The 17497-nt window shown below is 42.6% G+C and overlaps 1 long non-coding RNA gene across 3 annotated transcripts; it reads right to left on the bottom strand.

Annotated features, from left to right (window-relative positions):
* Positions 1-12300: 12300 nt before the first annotated feature.
* LOC123072735 (uncharacterized) lies at positions 12301-16109 on the bottom strand. 3 transcript variants are annotated; one of them, XR_006435379.1, is made up of 4 exons: positions 13126-16109; positions 12862-12964; positions 12477-12768; positions 12301-12406 (listed from the first exon to the last, which is right to left on the bottom strand). It is a non-coding gene; the product is annotated as an uncharacterized lncRNA (long non-coding RNA). The 3 variants fall into 3 exon arrangements; XR_006435378.1 differs by having other exon boundaries at positions 12301-12617; XR_006435377.1 differs by having other exon boundaries at positions 12301-12768.
* Between the last annotated feature and the right edge of the window lie 1388 nt (positions 16110-17497).

Genomic DNA, 17497 nt, shown 5'->3' on the forward strand with positions numbered 1-17497 from the left:
GGAAATGGTCACTGGAAACGGAAATGTCCTGAATATTTGGTGGATAAGAAGGATGGCAGAGTGAACAAGGGTATATTTGATATACATGTTATTGATGTGTGCCTTACTAGTGTTTATAGTAGCCCCTGAGTATTTGATACTTGTTCGGTTGCTAAGATTAGTAACTCGAAACATGAGTTACATAATAAACAGAGACTAGTTGAGGGGAAGTGACGATGAGTGTTGGAAGTAGTTCCAAGATTGATATGATCATCATCACACACTCCCTAAACTTTCGGGATTAGTGTTAAACCTAAATAAATGTTATTTGGCGTTTGCATTGAGCATGAATATGATTTGATCATGTTTATTGCAATACGGTTATTCATTTAAAGTCAGAGAATAATTGTTGTTCTGTTTACATGAATAAAACCTTCAATGGTCATACACCCAATGAAAATAGTTTGTTGGATCTCGATCGTAGTTATACACATATTCATAATATTGATGCCCAAAGATGCAAAGTTAATAATGATAGTGCAACATATTTGTGGCACTGTCGGTTGGGTCATATCGGTGTAAAGCGCATGAGGAAATTACATAAAGGTGGATTTTTGGAATCATTTGGTTATGAATCATTTGATGCTTGCGAACCGTGCCTTATGGGCAAGATGACTAAAACTCCGTTCTCCGGAACAATGGAACGAGTTATTGACTTGTTGGAAATAATACATACCGATGTATACGGTCCAATGAGTGTTGATGCTCGTGGCGGGTATCATTATTTTCTGACCTTCACAGATGATTTGAGAAGATATGAGTATATCTAATTAATGAAGCACAAGTATGAAACATTTGAAAAGTTCAAACAATTTCAGAGTAAAGTGGAGAATCATCGTAACAAGAAAATAAAGTTTCTACGATCTGATCGTCGAGGAGAATATTTGTGTTACGAGTTTGGCCTTCATATAAAACAAATATGGAATAGTTTCACAGTTCACACCACCTGGAACACCACAACGTTATGGTGTGTCCGTACGTCGTAACCGCACTTAATTGGATATTGTGCGACCTATGATGTCTCTTATCGGTTTACCACTATTGTTTTAGGGTTATGCATTAGAGACAGTTGCATTCACTTTAAATAGGGCACGATCGAAATCCGTTGAGGCGACGGCTTATGAACTGTGGTTTGGCAAGAAACCAAAGTTGTCGTTTCTTAAAGTTTGGGACTGTGATGCTTATGTGAAAAAGTTTCAACCTGATAAGCTCGAACCCAAATCGGACAAATGTGTCTTCATAGGATACCCAAAGGAGACTATTGGGTACACCTTCTATCACAGATCCGAAAGCAAGATTCATTGCTAAGAATGGATCCTTTCTAGAGAAGAAGTTTCTCTCGAAAGAAGTGAGTGGAAGGAAAGTAGAACTTGATGAGGTAATTGTACCTTCTCCCTTATTGGAAAGTAGTTCATCACAGAAATAAGTTCCAGTGATTCCTACACCAATTAGTGAGGAAGTTAATGATGATGATCATGAAACTTTAGATCAAGTTGCTACCAAACCTTGTAGGTCTTCCAAAGTAAGATCCGCACCAGAGTGGTACGGTAATCCAGTTCTGGAAGTCATGTTACTAGACCATGATGAACCTACGAACTACGAGGAAGCGATGATGAGCCCAGATACCGCGAAATGACTTGAGGCCATAAAATCTGAGAAAGGATCCATGTATGAGAACAAAGTATGGACTTTGGTTGACTTGCTCGATGATTAGCAAGCCATGTTAAATAAATGGATCTTCAAGAGGAAGACGGACACTGATAATAGTGTTACTATCTACTAAGCTCGACTTGTTGCGAAAGGTTTTCGACAAGTTCAAGGTGTTGAATATGATGAGATTTTCTCACTTGTAACGATGCTTAAGTCTGTCAGAATCATGTTAGCGATTGCCACATTTTATGAAATCTGGCAAATGGATGACAAAACTGCATTCCTTAAATGGATATTTCTCAAAGAAGTGTTGTATATGATACAACCAGAAGGTTTTGTAAATCCTAAAGGTGCTAATAAAATGTGCAAGCCCCAGCAATCCATCAATGGACTGGTGCAAGCATCTCGGAGTTGGAATATACGCTTTGATAAGTTGATCAAAGCATATGGTTTTATACAGACTTTTGGAAAGGCCTGTATTTACAAGAAAGTGAGTGGGAGCTTTGTAGCATTTTCTAAAACTATATGTAGATGACATATTGTTGATTGGAAATGGTATATAATTTCTGGATAGCATAAAGGGATACTTGAATAAGAGTTTTTCAATGAAACACCTCGGTGAAGCTGCTTACATATTGGGCATCAAGATGTATAAGATAGATCAAGACACTTGATAAGATTTTTTCAATGAGTACATACCTTAATAAGATTTTGAAGTAATTCAAAATGGAACAGTCAAAGAAGGAGTTCTTGTCTGTGTTGCAAGGTGTGAAGTTGAGTAAGACTCAAAACCCGACCATGGCAGAAAATAGAAAGAGAATGAAAAGTCATTCCCTATGCCTCAGTCATAGGTTGTATAAAGTATGCTATGCTGTGTACCAGACCTATTGTATACCTTTCTCTGAGTTTGGCAAGGGAGTACAATTTTGATCTAAGAGTAGATCACTGGACAGCGGTCAAGAAAATCCTTAGTGAGGACTAAGGAAATATTTCTCGATTATGGAGGTGATAAAAGAGCCCGTCGTAAAGAGTTACAACAATGCAAGCTTTTACACCGATCCAGATAACTATAAGTCTCAATTTGGATACATATTGAAAGTGGGAGCAATTAGCTATAGTAGCTCCGTGCAGAGCATTGTAGACATAGAATATTTGCAAAATACATATGACTCTGAATATGAAAGACCCGTTGACTAAACTTCTCTCACGAGCAAAACATGATCACACCTTAGTACTCTTTGGGTGTTAATCACATATCGATGTGAACTAGATTATTGACTCTAGTAAACCCTTTGGGCATGTGGACTATGGGTGTTAATCACATGCAGATGTGAATATTAGTTTAAATCACATGTTGATGTGAACTAGATTATTGACTCTAGTGCAAGTGGGAGACTAAAGGAAATATGCCTTAGAGGCAATAATAAAGTTATTATTTATTTCCTTATTTCATGATAAATGTTTATCATTCATGCTAGAATTGTATTAACCGGAAACATAATACATGTGTGAATACATAGACAAACATAGTGTCACTAGTATGCCTCTACTTGACTAGCTCGTTAATCAAAGATGGTTAAGTTTCCTAACCATAGTCATGAGTTGTCATTTGATTAACGGGATCACATCATTAGGAGAATGATGTGATTGACTTTAACCATTCCGTTAGCTTAGCACTTGATCGTTTAGTATGTTGCTATTACTTTCTTCATGACTTATACATGTTCCTATAACTATGAGATTATGCAACTCCAGTATACCGGAGGAACACTTTGTGTGCTACCAAACATCACAACGTAACTGAGTGATTATAAAGGAGCTCTACAGGTGTCTTCGAAGGTACATGTTGGGTTCGCGTATTTCGAGATTAGGATTTGTCACTCCGATTGTCGGAGAGGTATCTCTGGGCCCTCTCGGTAATGCACATCACTATAAGCCTTGCAAGCAATGTGGCTAATGAGTTAGTTACTGAATGATGCATTACGTAACGAGTAAAGAGACTTGCCGGTAACGAGATTGAACTAGGTATTGAGATACCGACGATCGAATCTCGGGCAAGTAACATACCGATGACAAAGGGAACAACGTATGTTGTTATGCGGTTTGACCGATAAAGATCTTCGTAGAATATGTAGGAGCCAATATGAGCATCCAGGTTCTGCTATTGGTTATTGACCGGAAATGAGTCTCGGTCATGTCTACATAGTTCTCGAACCCGTAGGGTCCGCATGCTTAAGGTTTCCATGACAGTTATATTATGAGTTTATGAGTTTTGATGTACCGAAGGTTGTTCAGATTCCCAAATGTGATTACGGACATGACGAGGAGTCTTGAAATGGTCGAGACATGAAGATTGATATATTGGAAGCCTATATTTGGATGTCGGAAGAGTTCCGGGTGAAATCGGGATTTTACCGGAGTACCGAGGGGTTACCGGAACCCCCCAGGGGCTTAATGGGCCTACATGGGCCTTAGTGGAAATAGAGGGCAGCAAGGGGAATGTGGGGCGCCCCCCCCCCCCCAAGGCCCAAACCGAATTGGTTTAGGGCAAGGGGGCCGTCCCCCCTCTTTCCTTCTCCTCCTCTCCCTTCCCCCTCTCCTAGTCCAACAAGGAAGGAGGGAATCCTACTCCCGGTGGGAGTAGGACTCCCCATGGCGCGCCCCCTCCCCCCTTGCTCCTTTATATACGGGGGCAGAGGGCACCTCTAGACACAAAAATTGATCTCTTGATCTCTTAGCCGTGTGCGGTGCCCCCCTCCACCATAGTCCTCCTCGATAATATTGTAGCGGTGCTTAGGTGAAGTCCTGCGACGGTAGAACATCAACATCATCACCATGCCGTCGTGCTGACGGAACTCTCCCTCGACACTCGGCTGGATCGGAGTTCGAGGGACGTCATCGAGCTGAACGTGTGCTAGAACTCAGAGGTGACATAGTTTCGGTGCTTGATCGGTCGGGCCATGAAGACGTACGACTACATCAACCGCGTTGTTCTAACGCTTCCGCTTTCGGTCTACGAGGGTACGTGGACAACACTCTCCCCTCTCGTTGCTATGCATCACCATGATCTTGTGTGTGCGTAGGAATTTTTTTGAAATTACTACGTTCCCCAACAGTGTTTCACTTGCAACCATATACACACGCTTGAGATATGCCGGACATTTCAATTGAATGCTTCCAGTTATGATCAAATGCAACTAAAGCTATTTGTCGTACTCTAACCACCAAAGCTAAAGCATGGTTATGTTTATCCTGTAGGTACTATGAAGCGACGGAGTTACAATCTTATATGAATGCCATAAGTGCCCAGGCAGAAGAACCAAGGCCTGAAATTGCGACATTAACAATATGATGTACAAATGTGCGAAGTGTTGTCGATGTACCTGTCACAAGTGTCCTCATGGAAATATCTTCTAAGTCACTAGATGGAAACTAACAATGTGATTGCGGAAGGACACACTATCCAAGAACCTAATGCTTCTCTACAGATGATAGTGCTGGAGGGCATTGCTTGAAAATTTTCATCTACACACACTGAGGTCACCGCTAGAACAAATGGTAAATACACTGGGAGGACCATACTATAAGACGAGGTGGAAGCATAAGAACTTTATAAATCTAATTTCTTTCAACAATTTTTGCTTGGTCATATAATTTTAGGGACTTCATTCCTTTTGGAAGACGCTTTGGTGAACAAAATAAAGTAGGTCACTTTCTTCTTCAGGGATTCATGTTCCTTAATATAGGTCACTTTCGGCCGACCATATTTGGCATCATAGAAGAAACAAAACTGCCGAAATAGAAGGAAAAGACTTGTTGACAGTGATTACATGTTATAAATAATGACGATTATCCATTCACGACACAACCTAGTTCTTTAATGTTAGGCGGCCGTTAGTCTCTCGTCCGCCATGGATCACATAAACTAGATCCTACCAACCACCGAACTAAACATGCACGCATCACTTTCTCGTCCGCCATGGATCACGTAAACTAGATCCTACCGACCACCGAACAAAACATGCACGTTTTACTCCAAGGTTACCATCTGAGATCATACACATAATCGTGACAAACGGCGAAGGGGGGGGGGGGAATCGTTCTGTCCGTTCGAGCACTCACCTTGCTCACTGATGTCATCGTCACCCTTGTCACTTCCGAGGTCGTCAACCAAGTCCTGGCCGTGGTTGTTGTGGAGGGGCGCAGAGGAGAACACATGGGGCCGGCAGGGGGAACCCTAGATTTCAATTGCCTCATCGCAGGGCAGATGCATGCTGGGGAGTTTAGGCTGGGGGGATGCATTATTGAGTCACTACCAGAAACGTGACTAAGCCTGTTGGCCAATAGCCGATAGTAAAAAAGGTAAGGCTGTCAGAAAAATCATTCCCATCGGACAACCGACAACCATACCCTGCCAGGAATGAAATCACATGCTAGCAATCTGAATCGGAAGGTACAGTTTTATTAATCTTATAAACAATGAACTCAGTGAAACTTCTCGGTGGATCGTATACATACTAAGCTACAAACAAGTTGTGTGAACTCACTGGAAATGAACTCATTGGAAATTCAATGATGATTTAAATGTGGCAATGTGATTAACCACCTACTTTTAGATAAGTTCCCTATGTGGACTAGTAAGACCATTATTGTAATAGACAGGAAGAATATCGACGATATATAGGCTCACCTATCTGTAATATATAATTCCTAAGGAGTTTGGAAAAACATTCAACCACATTATAAGTGCCAACAAATATTACCAGTGTTGAAATTAACTCGTATAGCACTGTAATTTATCCTTTTGGGAACTAGTCAAGAATGGTAGACGAATTTTGTCTAATCCATTTCCATAGTTCTAACCTGTCCAGCATCAAGGAGTCCTCGTGAGAATAAGGATTAATAGCAGCCTCTTCAGAATTGCCAGTTATATATAATAACGTATACATAGTTTGATAGGTCACCGAACATGGCAAGATGATAGTTGCTGGTGTATTATTTTTCCAAAAAGTCAAACTGCTCTAACGTTGACCAAGTTTATAGACAAAAACCGTCAATGTCTAGAATACCAAATCATTGTCACTAGATTCACCATGAAATATATTATTATATTTTATATATTTAGTATTGTAAATCTTTATACATCTTGCTATAAAGTTGGTCAAACATAGATAATGTTTGACTTTGTTAAAAACTAATACACCTTACATTTAGGAATCGGAGGGACTACTTTTTAGTAGTGAGAGAAGTGTCGTCATTCAGTTGCTGGGAGAGACAGATGGTATCTTCACTTTTTTTTGTACACACATTGAGATCACCGCCTGAACAAATGGCATATAGACTGGTCGCACCGTACTACCGAAAGAGGTTGAAAGACTTGACTTCATCATCGACAATATCAATCCTGAAGGGGATCCTCCTTAAGACTAGGAACAATAATACAACGTGTACATCACTAAGTATATGAATTATAAATGTTAACATTCTTCTCTTAGTACTGCTGGGGTTCACTCCTGAAAGGGCTCCTCCCAAGTCTAAGGAAACTGACTTTCGGACACTGCTTCAAGTTGCATAGTTTAAGGACTTTGTTTTATGCTACCTTGCTATGATGTGTACTGTCGCCATTGTAGCAGCGCTCCACACACGCAAGTGCTTTAGATTTTACTGATCTACATCTCCCGAGAGCCTCAGATTTTGCCGAATATTGGTTGCAATGTTGCCCTATCGTGCCATGTACTAATCTCGGTGGACTCTGTTGTAATCGCTCGGCAACCCACTTATATGTATTTATAGTCTAGATATAATGGTAACACATGTCGATCTTCTTGTGATCTTGTCAAGCATGGGCCAGCTTCAGCAACGTGGCACCAGAGCAGAGAAGTACTGAGGAGAAGTGATGACGCACACATCTTGAGCTAACCGGCTGTAGACGTCGAATCTTGAACAAAAAGGGAACTAGCTACGTAGGCCTCAAACATACGCACCAGACATTAGTTGCGGAGTAGCAGAGAAGCACTCTAATGCCGCCTTGGCGGCGAGGTCGTCGAAGACTGTCCTGGCGGGAGGTCCTGCACCTTGTTGCACATGCCAGACCCATATGACGACGAGCAAAACTCGGTGCCACTGACGGCGAAGGTGGCATGGAACATAGGCGTGTGGTCCAGGCCCTTAAACCGCTCGGTGTATGCTGGCGCCACTCGCCGCTGCTTTTGGCACAATTGTTTAGCTTGAACATTCGTGATCGTATCGCATAGGAGTCGATTGGATTGGAATGAGGAATGGGGAAGTTGGGCAGGGAACGGTTTCCCCGGGGCTCGCTTCGATCTGATATGCGTGCAGCTGGGTTTCAGTAGCAGTTGTGTGCATTAGTTGCACGCGACAGCCAGCAGTACCATGATTCTTTTTTTCTTTGGAAGTTTAGACTTCTGAGGAGAGGGTGCTTTCCATAGTCGGAGTAACTTAGCTAGTAACATAAGACACTTCAATGAAAATTTGCTTATGTAAGAAATATCTAGAGAGGAGAGAGATATTTGTGGTAACATAATTTATTACCGTAATATAACACATCCCGAGGCAAAACGAGTCTGCATCTAAATAAATGAACGTTTGCATGATACCACACATATGTTACTACGGTTATGGAGGTAGTAACATGGACTAGTAACATATGCATGTTACTAGTCTAATTTACTTTCCACTATGACCAGCCTAATTGAACGAAGTCCCAATGGCGTAAAAATGCAAGGTTTTTATTTCTGGTGTTTCCCATTATTTTTGGTGCTTCGCTGGTAGTGTGGAAGTGCACACTATCCAAGATCCTAATGCTTGTATGCAGGCGATGGTGCTGGAGGGCACTGATGGTAAAAATGTCTTAGACACACATTGAGGTCACCGCTAGAAAAAAAATGGCATATACACTAGTAGCACTTTACTATCAAAAGGTGTGGAAGCACTTGACCAATCACACAAAAATGAACCTGATCTAGATTCATATGCTAGGGTTAACTTCATCATCGACGATATTAATCCTTAAGGGGATCTTCCTAAAGACGAGGAACAAGAGTATAATGCGTACTTCACTAAGTCTATGAACTATAAACGTTGACACTCTTCTCGTAGTGGTGCTGGGATTCACTCCTGGATGGGCTAATCTCACCTGTCCCACAAAACTGACTTTCGGACACTGCTTCAAGTTGCATACTGTTAAGACCTTTGTTTTATGCTGCCTTGCTATGATACTATCGCCATTGTAGTGGTGTTCAGCACTGCCGGCGCTATAGATTTTGCTGATCTTCATCCCCCGAGTGCCTCAAATTTTGCCGAATATTGGTTCCAATGTTGCCCTATCATGCCATGTACTGATCTCAGTGGAGTCTGTTGCAATCGCTCGGAAACTCACTGCCGGGGACCGCGACGAGGAGCTGCTCCTCTGCGACAGTGTGACCGCGGCCGGCACACCTTCTGCCTCCGCCCCATCCTCCCCGCCGCCCCGTTGGGCTACTGGCTCTACCCTGACTGCGGCCCGACCTCCATCATCTGTGCGTCCCTCTGCTGCCGCTCGATCTCGCCATTCCCGCTCCCCCCCTTTGTGTTTGCACGCACTCGCTTGCCATGAATTTCATCTTATCTCATCCGCTTACTGATTGAATTTCTGTCAGGTTTCCCGTTGAAGCAGAGCAAGAGCATGGATTTCTTCCGGATCGAGAAGAGCGCGGAGGGCGGCGCCGTCGGGCCGGCAAAGTTAGGGCTTTCTCAGGGTAATTTTCTTATCTCTTAAATTTTGAGTCGCATGGATTTCGTTCATCGTATGACTTAAGCTAGGGAGTCTGCGATGAGGAATCATTGCGCAATCGTTACACATACTGCATTACCATCTGCTGATGATGCAAATAATTCATAAGGTGCAAATAGTTCATCTGAAATACTATGATTGATTCGTTCATTGTACTCTATGTGGGTGTTGTGTGTTGATTCATTTGTCTATTCGTTCTTTGATTGTTTTGTTTTGCTATGCTGGCCAGTCTGACACTGTAGTATCCTGCATATGTCGGTGTCACAGTGGATTAGAATTTCTAGGTAATGAAATATCACCGCAGGAAATGCGCGGGAAAACCATCACTGCTGGAAATATGCGGGAAAGCATTGTTAAAAAATTTTAATTTGATCTTAATAGCACTCTTGTAGTAGGATTGTGTTATTGAAGTAGGTTGGTCAAGTGTGTATGGATTAATTGACTTCCATTGATTTGTACACATGTATATCAGGATGATTCACAGGGATGCGTCGCATGTATATCCTGTTCATGATCTGACTTGCACTCATTGAGACATAAAAAGCCCCCACCTTTTGAAGTTTATTTAAAATAGGACTGATTACGTGTAGGGTTCACTTCTAATGGGAGACAAAAAATATATCAAAAATATATCTTGTAGGGGTTTTGTTGTATGTCAATTCGTGAATTGTTCTGTTTAGCGTGACTGACCGGTCAATACAGCAGTCTCCTGTATATATTCCAATTTACTGAAATTTCTAGTTTGTTGGGAACACAACAGCTACTTAACCATTCAACTGCATATATCTCCAATCCAGCGCCGAGTGTATCGCCGGCTCGCCCCTAGGGGGCGATTTGTATGCGTCCTGGAGGGGCCAACGGCTGGAGATGCCCTTAGCGAGCAGGACTCCCATGCTATGGGGCTCCTTCCTCTTGTGCGCCTGCACCACCTCGTCCAGCTCCTGCCTGCGCGCCTCGAGCCACCCGGGTGGGAACACCCCGCTGGGCGCCAGCTCCGCGGCGGTGGGGATCTTCACCAGGCCCTCGGCGTTGTAGAAGGCGGCCATGATGCGGTTGTCGTCGAAGCGAACCATGCCTTGGCTGATCGGGGTCGCGGTGGCGGGGTCGTACTCCCTGATGATCCTGTCGACTGTGTCGTCCAGCTCACGTGAATCCATCGCCACCGCCTCGGGGAAGGTTAGCAGATCCGTTTTGAGCATCTCCCGCAGCGGAGCGTCGTCCGAGTCGGACGCCTTCTCCGCCGGCGCCGGGAACATGTCCAACGCCTCACGCTCCCCTGCTTCGGGAGGAGCAGGCACATCGACGGAACCCTCCTTGCCGGCCATCGGTAGACCAATAATGCTTAGCCTCGGACGATGGCGATGGATCTTGGGTATTAGGGATTGATGTGGCGGCGGCGTCGTCTCTATCTTCTGTATATAAAGCCAGCCTGAGCCCGAACCACAGCTTTCCCTTTTCCTAGTCGTGGAGAGAGGCCAACTTGTGAAGCTGGGAGAGTCCGTAAAGAATACTTCACGTGGCCAACGTAAATAAAGCTGATTCTGCTAGAAATACTTAGATTCTGATGTGGGCTTTGATTCCCTCTTTTCTCACGCTATTAATATTCAACTAGTACAAATGCCCGTGCGTTGCACCGGGCGATAAAAGTGGTAGAACCTACTTGATAGTTCATTTTTCGTCATATTTTATATCCAATTTTAATAAATGTTGAACATGGAAATTTCCTTTTTTAATAAAACTTTAATATTTCATATAACAATGCGTTGCCACGGGAAATGAATTGAACAGATGATTACGTTACGTGGATAACAAAATGGAACATTGGTTTCTAAAATTCTTGCTCATCCATTATTATGAAAAAAGAAAGTCTTCTTGTAAAGCCAATATTTAAGTTCAAGACGACTCAAGATTACCAACAAATAGTCCATATTTCATAATCTTTTTTGCAATAGAAGCTTTGGTGTTAATTTCAGCCGAAATTATACTCTATGATCCAATGTGAGCTTATTATCACCAGAATTTTTTATGAAGCTACGCCGCTCATTGAAACTGGTCTTTGGCGATCGATGGGCGGTCTTCATCGCTCCGGTCACTCTTCGGGCTGTAGGGCAGCCTTCTGTGGCGCCGGATCTATCCGTTCACCTCTTTCTTCCTCCTAGTGCTATGCCAACAAGGAGGCAGTGTTTCTTCCGTTCGAGGCTATGTATGGCCTAAAGTCGTAGCAACCTCGTTGCCCCAAGTGGCTCGTTCCCGACAACAGTGAGGTGGAACCTACACGGATGCAAGGACCCAATCATGTTTTGCATCAGTTTGAGCTCCTTTTTGCAAAAGTCTAAGGACTTGTTATGTATTTTTCTTGTTTCTTTAGGGCCTAGAGTCATGTTTTTGATAATGATAATAAAGATACAGGATCCCCCGTCTGACAAAAAAACTTTGGTAATAGCTCATCTAAATAAATTATAATGTTTTTCACTTGTATACTGTACACGTAATCTTACGTCAATCTTCCACATAGATATAAAATCAAAGCCATTGGATATTCAATCGTTAATTCAATTATTTCTCTAATGAACCTTTTTATTCTACTTTTTCACTGGCCCTGCAGGGAATAGCTACGTCACGGCAACCAGATTGTTATATAACATATCATCACTATACTAAAAAAATAGGCGGTACATTACCACGACATCTACGATCATATGATAAGCAATAGTGGCCCCTAGCTCGTACAAGTGCAGTATCCATATTAGAAGGTTCAGCACACTTTCCTACTCCATCATTGCTAAAGTTGAGTACTACAATATGAGTGGCAAAGTACAGACCTATAACCGTATTTCAAATAGGCATAAGATGGAGAATATATACCCTCCAGGAGTGTCACCTCCTTGATGGTTCCAACAAATTGATATCATTGTTTGACTACTTCTGTAAGAAATATAATGTTCCAATAAATTGGTATCCAGATTTAATTTGACTACTTCTCTAAATAACTTACTACATATAGTGTGTAGACACTTGAAATCTGGAAATCGCAAGATCCTCCTCATCCCCGAAAATCGTCAGATCCTCTTCGTCCTTGGAACGCCTCACCGGTGTATCATCTACACACCATGGGTCGCGGTCGGCGGTTCCCAATCTGTTGGAAGAAAGGCAGCCATGGTGAGCTCGCCATGTACTTTAAGCGGCTCCACTTTTCACATCATGTCATGAAATATCATTGTCGATTGGGGGAAATCCATTAGAATCTCGGCTATCTCATTTCTTCTTTCAGCCACATCTCACATAAACTAAAGCTTCAGAATTAGATTATTGCATGGATTTTTAAACTCAGTAAACTGTGTAGAAATGGTACGATGAGAACAGAGCAGTAAGGTGATCACCTTAGAAAGTTCCTGACTAATGTCAGTTTTTTCATAACCAAAAGCACCAGGAATAGCACCATGTTCCTCCGAAAACTAAGGGGAGCAATGCATCATGCACATGCTGGAACCATTTCAACATAGGTAAGATTGAGATTTAATGGCGTCGGAAGGAAATGATAAAACAACATCTGGAAATTTTGGTCATGCAGGAAGAGAAACCATGATAAATAAAAACACACATTTTATTATGGAAATTGAACCTCAGGATAATTCGTAGACAACCTGTCCTATAAGAAGAGGTATATCCACAGAACGAAGGTCTCTATGTAAGCACATGCCATGACTGCAGCTCAATAAGTTCCATGCATTAAGCTAGTAATTTAGTCCCTACAAAAGTCAAACAAATTAACTTTCTTACCTGAAGCATAGTAAATTCTTTTTGGATGCCCTGATATTCCAACTCTAGTATTGTATCTTGCATACATAGCAACAACAATTTTTCAAATAAAGGTAAGCAATGGTAGAAAACATGGGTTGAAGCATACTAAGTTCTTTTTGGATGCCCTGAAATTCCAACGCTAGTACTATATCCTGCATACAACTCTATACTCTATCCTGCATACATAACAACAACAGTTTTTCAAATAAAGTTAAGCAGTGGTAGAAAACATGGAATCAAGGCTGTATTGACCAACTGGAGCTTTGTAAATTGCTTTCCCATGGAACCAAGCGGAAGGGCGACATGGTGGTTCATCAAATTATTCTGAAAGACAATTGTCAGAGAGTCAGAAAGCATTGCATGTGCACATGGGTTAATAATGACAATCTGACTTATTTTTGGAAATTTCAAAAGCTCACACTTTGAATATCTTAATCAAGTGAGTGCACATGCAGCAAGGTGCACTCTCTTGTGACCTTTGTCCTATCTATGTATGCGATAAAAAAATACTGAGCGGTACCTCAAGAAAAACAGAAAATTATGCAATGTTGTACAATGTAGGTCAAGAGTGATGTTTGTACCTGGTGACTATTTTCTGGACATTATGTCCCATTATGTATAAATGAATCTGGTTTTCTGATGACAAATGATATAATCACATTTTTAATAGCTCAAATATATCTATAGGAAAGCCTACAAAAACAATAATCATATTGTACTAAGTTTACAAAAATTGGTTCAAAAGATTGTATGGTAAGAACAGCTTATAGGATTTATTTTACCTGGTTAATGACTTGAAGCACGCAATGAAAACTCCATACATTTTCTTGAAGCAGCAATTCAACAAACGTTTGGTGCATGATCCTTTTATCATGAAACCATAATTGGACATGTAGTAAAAGTCCCCCAGTAATCAACTTTCTAAACTGCACATCATGTAACTTCAGTAGAGTATGTAATAGTAAAAAAAAAATCCTATTTTGAAGACAAATCTCAAGAGTCGATTTGTAGGCTTTCATGTTGGAGCTGCAGGTAAGAATCAGCAAGAGAGCACGACCGGCCCAGCAGAGCTGAGAGCGCACACTCTCCAAACCAGAGGGGCAGAAGTAAGCCAACATGGTGTCAGGCGGGAGTTGCGCTATAGAGCAAGGTGAAGGAGACTGACCTTGGGCTGGTGGTGCGGGTGTAGCAGCAGCATCCGCGGTCAAATTAGGGATCAGAGGTAGTAACACAACAACACAAACAGACCAAATTATATATTACTACACTGTAATAGAGCGACAACCAAAAATCATAGTCAGGCATCAGCAAATAGCATACAAATCAGGCCAAAATAAGCATTGAAGTTTTGCTCAAATTGGGGATCAGAGGTAGTAACATAGTAACACAGGCATCAGCAAATAGCATACAAATTTCTCCAATAGTTCAATCAATGAAACCCAGATAAGAAACTTGATCAAAGGAACAAAGGAACAAAGGAACAAGCTGGTCAAGTATTTCACATCTTTCACAAGAGAAACGTGATTTGCTTGATTGCTCATTGAATCTGCAGTTGTTAAATATCTGATGTAGCATCTAAAGGTCCAACACAAGTAGAAGGACAGATTCATCAAAACTGTTGTTTCTGAATGTAGGTGTGGAGCGAGGAGCTCCTAAATCTCTAGAACTCTATCCATAACCCTGCTCTCAATTTCTGTTTTTTTTGTATTGGTACATGTACAGTCGATATTAGTCTGCTCATAATCAGTCAATCACTTCGTCACTTTTGCTAAGACTTCTAGCAAGGGCACACAAACACACCAATGTTCACAGCATGATCAAAAACAGATTGAGCAGCTATTAATACGGCAACATTATACGGCAGGAAACATAACTACGACAATTGCAAGATCACATAGTAGCAGTTGAATTGCAACATTATACCACAGGAAACAGGAGAAGCAAGGGAAGAATTATATCTGTATCATATCCCAAGCGACGGTGCAATGCTCGCTGGTGGCGCTGGCCTGATTCACGATTCCGGCAGAGAACAATTCAATGGTGCACTGCTCGCTGGTGGCGCTGGCCTGGTTCTGGATTCCGGCAGAGAACAATTCAATATATAGCATCGAACTACAAATCCTGGTCGGTACGGTTTCTTTGTTTGAGAAGGACACGGGAGCAGGAGTTTGACAAGGACACGGAGGCGGAACGGGTATCCCGCTCGCTCTTTCTCGACGAACAGAGCAACGACAGCAAGGGCGAGGAGTTTAGCAGAGATTGGGCACGGGCGGAGGTGCGAGCGGTGGAGTCCAGGCACGCAGCGGCGGGAGACGAAGCAGACGACAACGGCGATGAGGAGGCCTCGGGCATGGGATCAGCGACCATGGCGCTCCTGTAGAGAAGAAACCAGGGAGGGAGATGAGCAGGGGGAACCGGAGGGAGATGTGAGAAAGGAGTGGGGCGGCGCTCATCTGCGGTGGCGATGGTGGCCTCTGGCGGCGGGGTTGGCTGGCCTCGGTTGGGCGCGAGCTCGGGCAGGACTGAGGAAGAAGGGGCGCGAGCGACGCGGGACCTGCTGGTGGTGCTGCTGCTGGCCACCGGCGGAAGCGAGCTCCGGCTCGAGGAGTCGAGGAGGCCACGAGGCAGAGCACAGGCAGCAACGACACGCAGTTGCGGGCGCGACGCGGACGGCGGGAGGCGGGGTCCGGCGGTGGGTAACGGGCAGCGTGCGGCGGCGCGGCTTGCGGGTGGCGGGGCGGCTCGAGGAGCTCGCGGGCGCGGGCGCCGTCGCCGTCGCCGTCGCCATAGCCATCACCAGAGAAATGGATAAGACTACGAGGCTGGCGGTTGCAATTCAAATAAATACAAGGGGCTTTCTGCAAAATGTAATGTTATATACAGACTCACTAAAACAAGGATTGCGGGTTAATTTCATGTAAACCGAGGGACTTTTTTGCAAAATCACGCTCGACGACGGACGACGGAAACCCAATTCTCTATATTATTATTAGGTAATAAAGAAAAATGTCTAGCTAGGTACTGCAACGGCTAGATAAACCACGTGTCTGTCTCAAAAAAAGAAAGCTACATACGGTGGAAAGCTGGCTTAGCTTTTCTGCATGTTCTTGTTTGGCAATCATGACTACGTGCTAGTGGAAGTGCATGGATTGTCCCAGGGTGCTACTACACTGTGTGTGCATCTTGCCCAAGGATCATGAAAATCTCTTGTGTGTCTTTTGAATTATTCGTATTGTAAAAGTTTCGCGTATATAAGAAAATCAATTCGACTAAATTTAAGAAAATCAACAGCCACAAGTACAAACCCAACAGCAGCCTCAGTCGATAGAAAGCATGCTGGGCCGTATGTGGCTTCTCCCAGTGCTATCGTGTGGACTTCTCCGAGACCTTCTCGCCGGCTGTTAAGCCAGCCACAATCCGCACCGTGCTGCACTTAGCGGTCGTCCGCTACTTTCTTCCTCAATAACATGCTTGCCGAGCGTGTGTGTACTGACAATAGTCTGCTAGTTTTATCGATGTGGGCCACCCCCATGACGTTTGCCCCTCGACACATTGTATGTGCTGAAGCAGAAAGCCTTAATTTCCACAGTCCTTGTTCAACCACCTGATTGGAACATATCCTTTGAAATTATGTGTGATGCTAGTGATTATGCTATTGCTGTTGTATAGGTCAAAGAGTTGATAAGAAATTGAACCTTATACATTATGCTAGTAATACTCTAGATAGCGCTCAAAGAAATTATGCTACTACTAATTAAGAAAGAAACTTTAGCAGTTGTGTTTGCATGTGATAAATTCAGACCTTATATTGTTGATTCTAAAGTTACTATTCACACCAATCATGCTTCTATCAAGTATCTTATGGAAAAAAGATGCTAAACCTAGACTAATTAGGTGGGTTCTTTTATTGCAAGAGTTTGATATGCATATTATTGATAGAAAAGGAGCTGAAAATCATGTAGCAGGTAATTTGTCTAGGATGGAAAATGTTCTTGATGACCCACTTCCTATTGATGATAGCTTTCCTAATGAACAATTAGCTGTTATAATGCTTCTTGTCCATGGTATGCAGACTATTCAAATTACATTGTTGCTAAATATATATCATCTAGTTATACATACCAATAAAAGAAAAAAAATCTTCTTTGATTTAAGACATTAATTTTGGGATGAACCACATTTATATAAAGGAGTAGATGGTGTTATTAGACATTG

Source organism: Triticum aestivum, chromosome 3B (assembly GCF_018294505.1).
Source record: "Triticum aestivum cultivar Chinese Spring chromosome 3B, IWGSC CS RefSeq v2.1, whole genome shotgun sequence".
Classification (NCBI taxonomy): Eukaryota; Viridiplantae; Streptophyta; class Magnoliopsida; order Poales; family Poaceae; genus Triticum; species Triticum aestivum.